Source organism: Notolepis coatsorum, assembly GCF_963971535.1.
Source record: "Notolepis coatsorum genome assembly, chromosome: 12".
In the NCBI taxonomy this organism is placed as follows: Eukaryota; Metazoa; Chordata; class Actinopteri; order Aulopiformes; family Paralepididae; genus Notolepis; species Notolepis coatsorum.
In genome coordinates, this window is record NC_140176.1 from 85,819,645 (window position 1) to 85,829,285 (window position 9,641).

Here is a 9,641-nt window from a genome sequence, read left to right on the forward strand (position 1 = left end):
CCCTTTTTGGCCGTGTCTCTTCCGTTGCATTTGCGCTAATCGCTCTCTCCTCCAGCGTCCTTGGTTCCGCTGTTGGTACTCCGCCAAAATCCACAGAGGAAAAATCATCATTTTCCAATTCCAATTCATGATCTCCTCTGTCTGGCTCCCCATAATCGTCTTCATTCTCCCCTTCGTCGTGCCTTTCCTCCTGTTCTTGATCAATGAACAGGGGTTCGGATTCCAATTCTTGCCCATCTTGCAGGGCTTTTACGCAATGCGAAAGGTGAAACCACATTGAAGATCCTTTTACCTGTAGCGCTCTTTCCGTAGCTCTTACGACCTCGTACGGTCCTTCCCGCCGCGCGCCATACCACTTGCGTCTGAACACTTTAACATAAACGTAGTCCCCTGGTACTATCTGGGGAACATTCCGCCTATCCTCCTCCTCCTCTGTCTCTCGTTTACTAGAGACATAATCATAGATTGCCCCGTGGAGCTTTGATATGTACTTCACGTACTCACGCATCTCGTGGTCTAGAACATCCAAACTCGGACCTTTTCCTGCTGCGCGCAATCCGGGCACAACCATACATCGGCCAAACAACATTTCGTGCGGAGTTAAACGCAGGCCCCGGATCTCGCTAGATCTACAAGCCATTAATGCTAACGGTAACGCGCTCAGCCAGTTCAGACCGGTGTGTTGACAGATCTTAACCAATTTGTTCTTAAGTACCCCGTTCATGCGTTCCACAGCCCCCTGGCTCTGAGGGTGGTAAACGGACCCGAAACGCTGTTTTATCCCCATCTGTTGGAGTACTAAACGTACAGTTTTGTCCACAAATTCTTTTCCATTATCACTGCAGATTTTATCTGGAATTCCGTAACGGCTTACTACCTCACGGCATAAGAACTTAGCCACTGAGGCAGCATCCTTATGTTTAGTCGCGCAAGCCTCCACCCACTTTGAAAATCGACACACCACGACAAGAATGTACCTTTTTTGGTTAATCGGTTTTATCATGTCTACATAGTCAATCACAAGTTCTCTCATTGGGCCATTTGGGGTGGGGATGTGTCCCGGAGACACAACGATCCCTCTGCGTGCATTGTTCTTCAAGCAAATTGCACATCTACTTATTACACAATCAATCTGCCGTAGCAGGTTTGGCGCCCAAAACCCATACTCCTCAATTTTCCTACTCACCTCTCTCCGGTGGGCATGACAGAACTCATGCGCAGTTTGGATCAGCAGTCCGACCAGGCCAGTTGGTGCAACCACAAGTCCCTCATGGTTCCGCCACAAACCTGTCCCATCTCTACTAGCCCCCCTTGCTGACCAGAGATTTCTCTCCACCTGACTCGCCTCTTCCTGAAAGGTCAAAACATCTTTGTAAGTAATCTTATCTTCCAACTCCACCTCATGTGTGATAACCAATACCTTACCTGCTCTGTCCGCACCTGTCACTTGCTTGGCAGCGACATCTGCCATGTTGTTACCTCTGGTCACCTTAGACTCATCAGACTGATGGGCAGCACATTTGATAATCGCAATTCGTTTGGGTTTCATTATTGCTTCCAACAAATCGGTTATCTGACTACAGTGTCTTATGGCGGTACCATCTGCTCTCTTAAAACCTCGCCCTTTCCACACCGCTCCGTAGAGAAAACTGATATTCTGTGCGTAGCTACTATCCGTGTAGATATTACAGCTCTTGCCTTCTGCCATTTTGCACGCTTCAGTCAGAGCGACTAGTTCCGCCAGCTGAGCTGAACAGGGTTGTGTCAAGGCTTCGGCCTTTGCTACGACAAACCCATCACCTTGTGATTTTACTACAGAGTAACCTGCTTTTAGGTCCTCTCCAACTCTGTAACATGAGCCGTCTGTCCATAGTTCCAAATCAGGACTGCTAAACAGGAAAGCCTGCAAGTCAGCTCTAAGCCTGGAGTACCTCTCAGCTGCCGCCACACAGTCGTGAGGTTCTCCATCCTCAGGCTTAGGAAGGGTCTGCGCTGGGTTCACTATGGAACACCTAGTCAAAGTAACATCTTCCTGTTCCAAAATCCTGTAATAATTTTTCAGACGGGGTATCGTTAGTGCAGATTTACCAGATTCCAACAAATTTTGGATCGCATGTCCTACCATAATATTGACTGGATACCCCATCATGATACTTGCAGCTTTCTCGTACATCAGGAAGACTCCGGCGCAATCTCTGTAGCACGGAGGCATTCCCATTTCCACCTCTGAATAGGCGATGGAGTAGTATCCTATTGGTTGTGGATGGATCCCCACTCCGGTGTTTTGTGCCAGTACTGCGCATGCATACCTCTGATCTGAAGAGGAAGAGACATACAGTATGAACTGCTTGGTATAATCAGGCAAAGTCAAGGCCGGGGCAGCTAACATATGGGTCTTTATGGTCTCAAATGCCCTCAGGCCCTCCTCAGTCCAGGTTACTTTAGCACTCAATTTATCATTTCCGCAAACTTTTATCATAGCTCTTAAAGGCCCTACTAGTTCTGTATAATTCTCCACCCAAGTGGAACTATACCCGACGATTCCCAAAAACATCATCATCTGTCTTACAGTCACTGGCTTTGGAGCTTTCTTAATAGCCACCAGATGTTCCTCTGTAATAGCTCGATGGCCTTTTGAAATCGTTTGACCTAGATATGCTACTTTAGGTTGACAGTACTGCAATTTTTTCAAAGACACCTTGTGTCCCTTCTCGGCTAGTAGTTGCAATAGTTCGATAGATTCCTTGTGACATGTTGTCTGATCGTCGGCACACAAGATAATATCGTCCATATACTGAATGACTCTGGATTTCAATCTCAGGTCTAACCCGTCCAGATCCTCTCTCAAGATCTTGTTAAAGATGTGTGGGGAATGCTTTAATCCCTGTGGGAGCCTAGTGTACTCATAATGCTCATTCTTATAGGTAAAACCAAAAAAATGCTGGCACTCTTTGCTCAAAGGTACGCTAAAATAGGCGCTACACAAATCTATAACCGTAAAATACTCAGCTTGCGGCGGGATGAATGTCAGTAGTGTGTGGGGATCTGGGACATCGGCGGGATAGTCAATTAAAACCTCATTGACGGCCCTCAAGTCGTGTACCAGACGGTACGAGGTGTCAGGTTTCTCCACTGGCAGCAACGGCGTGTTGCTCTTGGGGCTCTTTGTCTTTCGTAGTACCCCGGCTTCTAGAAGTCCTTTGATTTGTGGCTCGATTCCGGCCACCGCTTTTTCCTTCAGTGGGTACTGACTTTTCCAGGGCAGGGTTGCTCCTGGTCTAAGCTCCACCCTCACTGGTTGAGCAGATTTGATCAGTCCAATGTCGGTGCTATGTTTCGACCACAGCACTTCTGGTATGGCCCCCATCATCTCCTCCTGGAGGCTCAATTTCTGGGGGGTTTCTTCTACTGTCTCCTGTGACAGCTGCACCGTCTGGGGACGTCCCATCCCTGTGCCTTGAATCATTATCTTGACGAACCGTTTGTCCGGGCTTATCCATATGAGTCGGTTCTCCGTCGTCTGTTCGAACTTTATTTCTTCTGCCTCTTTCATCATCCTTCCGATGTGTTGTTGGTCGCACGAGTCGGTCACTTTTAGCGTCACGTGGGGAACGCTGTCTGTGATCTCGTGTTCCTTTTGTAGATAGTTGCTTCGTGCAAGCCGTATTGCTGCTCCTTGGGGACCCATCACTATGCTGGTGGCGTTGAGCTGCACCTCCTCTGGTTGATTTCTCATCCACTCCTCGGCTTGTCTTTCATCCGCATCTTTATAGTATTGTAGAGTGCAGTGGTATGGTGTCTCTGGGTTCCTCGCCGATGGCATATTGGCGGTGATGAAGGTCTCCCATTCCAACGCTGGTCCGAGCAACTCCTGGCTTAGGTTCCCCAACCAGTATACTTCCGGTGGTCGGGGGTCCGTCCTTTGCATCATTTGATAGTATTGGTCTTCTGGGACGTCGATTACACAACCATCAGGCGTGCATAGAATGTTCATCCCCAGCATACCAAGGCCGTCCCTGCCCAGTAAGCCGATGGGTGCGGTGTCGGAGACCAAGATGGAAACAGTCGCCTCTTTGCCTCTGTACTTCAGGGTGACAGGTTCTGTCACTGGAATCAGCTTTTTTATTCCCTCAAATCCAATGGTCCGTACATATCGACCGGACATGGGCAGGTGTGTCGCATCTTTAAGTTGGACCACAGTGTACGCCGCCCCGGTGTCTGCCATCATCCTGACAGATTTATTATTCACCGCTACGTGCACTATTGGTTCCTCCCTTAAGTGTGACAATGACAGCTGGCACCCCCCCATTGAACTATCTGGGCCTCGTCAGAACATCTGTTCCGGCCCCCTGGATGGATTTACTGGGCCCATGTTCTGTTGCTGGTTCTGGTCTTGGGTCTGGCCTTGGTCTTGGGTCTGGTATTGGTTTTGGGTCTGGTATTGGTTCGGTCCGTACCACTGGTCCTGGAGTCGGCCGTTTCTTCCTCGGCCACCTCCTCTGTTATTTCCTCGACCCCTGGGGCTGGCTAGCCACCCTTTGTCACAGTATCGGGCAAGATGGCCGAGTTCTCCACAAGTCCAGCACTCAACCGATGCCGGCCATCCAGACGATCCTCCTCTTGGACGTCCATTCCCTCCTCGGGGCTGCCAGTTCGATCCCCGCTGATTCTGTTGTTGTATGGGTGCCGGTGCTTCCTGTTTTGTGGGCTGTGCTGTTTCCTGGTTGTTCAGTTGTCCACTATTCCCCGTCTCGGCTCTGGGTGGTGTGGCTTGTACCAGGGCTTGGAGGTACTCTACCATCTTGACTGCCTCGACCGGCTGTTGGTACATGAGCTTTCGCTGACTTGCCGTTTCTTTGTCTTTGGCCTGTTGTTCCTTCTTCCTGTGCAGCTCCACTTGATGGCTCACGTTCTCCAGGTATGCATTTAACGGAAGGCTTCCCAGGCACACCACTTCGTTCAATTTCTGTCTCACCTCATTGGAGAGGCCCTTCTGTATTTTCTCTCTTAGCATCGCCTCTCCCATTGGATTTTGTGCAGGGTCTTGGCCGGTCATGTCTCTCCAGGTGGCGTAGGCTTGTGCCACATACTCTCTGGGGGGGGTATCAGGTCCCAACGCACCAATGTGGATCTTATCTGGATGCATCAGGGTGTGATAGGTCTCTCGCAGGACCCGCCACAGTGCTCCTCGGTGAGCGGCGAAGAGGTCCTGGTCGTGGGCTCCAGACACTACATACCGCACCATGGCAGCCTTGGTTAGCAGTTCTTCCATGCCAGCGACTCCTACTTTGTGAGAGAGTAGTCGCTTGACATCGCCGATAGCCAGCTGTTGGCCTACCATTATTTCCTCCAGCTTGGCAATCCATGGAAAAGCCCCATTCTGGAGGGAGGGCAACTTCTCCGATATTTGGGACATGTCTGAAGCATTCCATGGCTGGTACTCCAATCCCTGATGTCTTATCATCAAGGGTTGTATGTTGACCGTAGGCTCTCGGGTACTGGATCTGGTCACTCTTTTTTCTTCCGCCTTTTTCAACACTTTGATTTCATCTCTTGCTTCTCTCATTTGGTCTTCCAATTCTGTTCGTGCGTCGGTGCCCCTTCTCCAGCGTTCGCCGATTGCTTGGTATCCCTCGGAATCAGTGTCTTTTGCCTCTTGGTAGGCCTGTATCTGTGCTTCCAGCTCTCGGTTTTCCTTACTCATCCCATGATGTCGTCGCTTTAATTCCTCCATGGTAGCCGTCAGTTTCATCCGCCGATTGCTTCCTTCGAGGGAAGGTGAGGGCACGGAGAGTGTTGTAGAGTATCTTTGAGCAGGTAAGGTCTTCGGCGTCACTACTTTGATGAGTCTCTCCCTTCTCTCCTCTTCCTCTCGTTCTCTGTCTTTCTCCTGATACTTGGTCTGGGGCTCCCATGTCTGGTCCTCGTCCTCTGTGTCTTCCCAGTCTTCGCGGGCTTCGGGGGAAGTGGACCGGCGATAGCTGGGAGCTTGTCTTGACCTCTCCCGGGGATAGTCTCTTCTGGGGCTGAGATCTCTATCGTATAGACTTTCTATTTGGTCATCCCAAGCCCTGATGTCATCGCTTCGGCGTCCCTCTCCTTCCGCCCAGAGAATTTCTTTCTGTGCGGCATTGAGCGGTACATGTTTGCATCGGTGTCTCTTTTCGTCTCGATATCTCTCCTCGTCTCGATATCTCTCCGCCGCCCTGGGATAAGGAATACTGTGGGACTGAACGTCTCGCTCCCTTCTTCTCTCCCCCTCTGTTTCGTCTGCTTCAGGTGTTAGGGTGATTGTTGTCACTGCCCGTCCCATCTCTGTTCTACGGCCACTATTGTTGGTTATCTCGTATTGGCTATCCATGTCTATCATAGGCAGGATAGGGTAGATTGGTTCCTTATTCCTGCTGGCATATGGTGGAGGTGCTATAATTACCTCAGGTGCTTTTTGGGAGATGACTATTGTCCTTTTAGGGGCCAGGGGAGTGATCAGAATGGGAGCTAGCTCCTCTGTCGGCAGGGCCTCCTTATTGACAGTCAAACTGTCCTCAACCATACTCTTCCTTCTCTCAGCTTCCCGAGCGAATTTTGATAAGGTGTCCATTTCTAACATGCGTTTTTTCCCTCTCTTTGTCAGCTTTCCCACTTTTTCCTCTTCCGTTCTATATGTCCTAATTAGAGCATTCAGATCTGATATTATTTCTAAATCAAAAGAGCCCTCAATAGGCCAGGGTTTGGTGATGTGTGGCCATCTTTTATTCCATTTCTCTGATAATTCAATAAGTCTTTCCACATAGTAAGGATTGTCCTCTGTGTAAGGATTATTTTTAGCAAGCACTTGTATCGGGTTATCCTCCATCCAACCAATTGGTGTACTCACATCTTTATTTGCCTCCGTTGTCATTTTTCTATATGCGTTTCTTCTTCTCATGTACTAGAGGTTTTTAATTCCTCTTTCTGTGTCTTATTTTATTTTAAAAAATGGTAGCAGGCAAGAGTGATCTTTGTATTCCCTGTCTAAGTGTAGGTGTCTATGCTTTTTGTGACTATCTCCTACTCGAACAACCGCTAACGGTACTTGTAGCCCTGTCTATTCTCTTCTTTCCCTTTTCACTGGTGATCTGTAGTCTTACCTGACTTGCGGTGCCCTCGTTGCCTGGCAGAACTGCTGAAAAATAGAGCACAAAATACAACAGTTCTTTTTAATTTTTCAACTGGAATTTCACTTTACTCCGTTTTTTCAGTATGAATATATCTTCTATCTAATATTCATACCACATCTAATATTTGAGAGATTTTTTATCAACAGTATGAATAATCCTTTACTTAATTCATACAATCTTTTCAAATTTTTGAGAGATGTTGTGATTGACAGTGGTGTTTGCGTTTCCGGTGTCTACTCCCTTATTTCCGCTTCTATGTTGATCCCTCCTTCGTTGAATTTCCGCTTTCCGATGTTTTCCCCGTGGTCCCGCTCCAATATTCTGTTTCACCTCGAAAATCACAAATTTTTTGATTAGTGTCACCATCTTGATTACACATTTCATTCAATCATCATGTTTCCATTTTTCAATACTACTTCCCCCCAGTGGACACTTGTCCTCCTCAGACACGTGTCCACTAACATTTGTTTTTACGCACCTTCCGACATCACTCCCTGCACGCCGCGAGGCCCCACCCTCCGTTTTCCGAAGCGTCCATTACAGACTCCCCACAGAGGACAGGATAACCTCACCACAGGTACAAGGTAGTTAACGCCCAGGCACCCCACCTTGTCACTAACCCCAGGAAGCCCAGTGCCCTGCTAAACGGTCATGCATAACCGTACAGACTCAGCACCAGACCCCAGGGACCTAACAACTCTCAACCCATTCCTCCTCCGTGTACCTACTATGGAAACAAAAACTCATTCACAAAAACAACATTACTTTTATAATATCCCCAGGCACGTCCCCCCAGCACCATACCACTTGCACACCCCATCCCCCACCCATCGACCCAGACTGTCCAGCAGTCCAGATCAAAAAATGACAGACAGGGCGTACTCATGGTACCTCGGCACCAACGGAACGCCCACCTCCGCTCGGCCCCCTTCGTCATCCTCCTCTACCGCCATTATCTTAGTCATAACAGGTGCAGCCGAGCGGAGTGACTTCTCCACCGCCGGACCGGCTGCGCAGAGAGTCCTAATCAGACACCCAAAGCATGCTCTAATCACCGACACACACACAACCAATACCACAAATATCACCACTGCATAGAGAACGTATTTAACTATCACCCAACCTATATACCCCAACTGCTCCTGACCCCAATCCTCCCACGAACTCACCCGAGAGTCATGGAGATCCCTCGTAATGTTCCTCAAATGTGCTATCACGTCCGGCATCCCTATCTCATCATTTGCGGGCACATATGTGCAGCATTCCTGACCAATCAACGCACACGTACCCCCCGAAGCTGCCAACAAGAAATCCATTGCCGCCCTTGTCTGCATCTCCATTAATCTCAACGACCGCATCTCCTCATTTTCTAGGCTAAACCCCTCTGTTGTTGTGGCCGCCATGTCCTCAAATAATGCAGCCAAACGATCAATCTCCTTCATATTAGCATACGTCCCATACGCAGGAAGCGCCACCCTGAAAAAACGATTCGCATGAGTCGCAGCCCGCGTCTTCCTCGCCCCAGGGTGCGTCGGCAAGACATCCGTTACCCTCATTGCCGGCACCAGATACCCCAACGCACATCTTCCTTTCCAACCCGCTGGCAACGCTGCATACGCATTCTCACCACAAATCCAATACGTACCTGGGGGAGCCCGTGCAGCCACCTTTGCAGCCCCCAGGCTCACCCCCCCTACACAATTTCCCAGCGTGCCCACATACACACCATTCTCGCCGTCCTCACATCTTGTAAACTCCTCCGGCCTAACTGCCACCGGAATAGGCCTAACATCCAACCTAGCCTGCCCCGTCTCACCCCCTAGCAACCGCCCCGTCTTATGATACGCCTCCATCCTCCCCTCACTCACTCCCTTACATAGGAAAGGCAAATTAAATCCCCTCAACACAGAGTTATGACACTCAGTGACTGGGTGGGCCATAAGCGGTAAACCGGCTGCAGCAGACTCCGGTGCTAGGCCGCACACATAACAATCAGTCTTATTCGCACTTTTCGCCACCTCCCTTGCTATTTTTATAAATTTATTTGCGTGAGGCTCCTGCAACGCCCGCTTGTCCACGTCTATATTTATAAGTTCCGGTACCTGGGGCCAAAAATAAAACAAAACTCCTGCCGCCATTAATATGAAAACCGTTACCAGAGTGCCCATCACCAACACGCACTCCGCACGCCTTGACAAACCAAACATCCTTGGACCGGCCTGCACTCCTCTGCGTTATCCCTGCCTCCCTCCTCCTGCCGCGCGTTTCCTACTCTCCCTGCAACGCCCCACAAACAATAATTAACAACACCCCTTACAACAACACTCTTATTTATACAATACACAAACACGTCCCACCCCACCCCTAACCAACCCTCCAATATTATCTATCAGGAGAGCGGAAGAGAGGGGGTGGGAGGGCGTTGCCGGGCCGGGGAGGGGGACACACACGCAAGGAGTGACAGTGAGGGAGGGAAACACC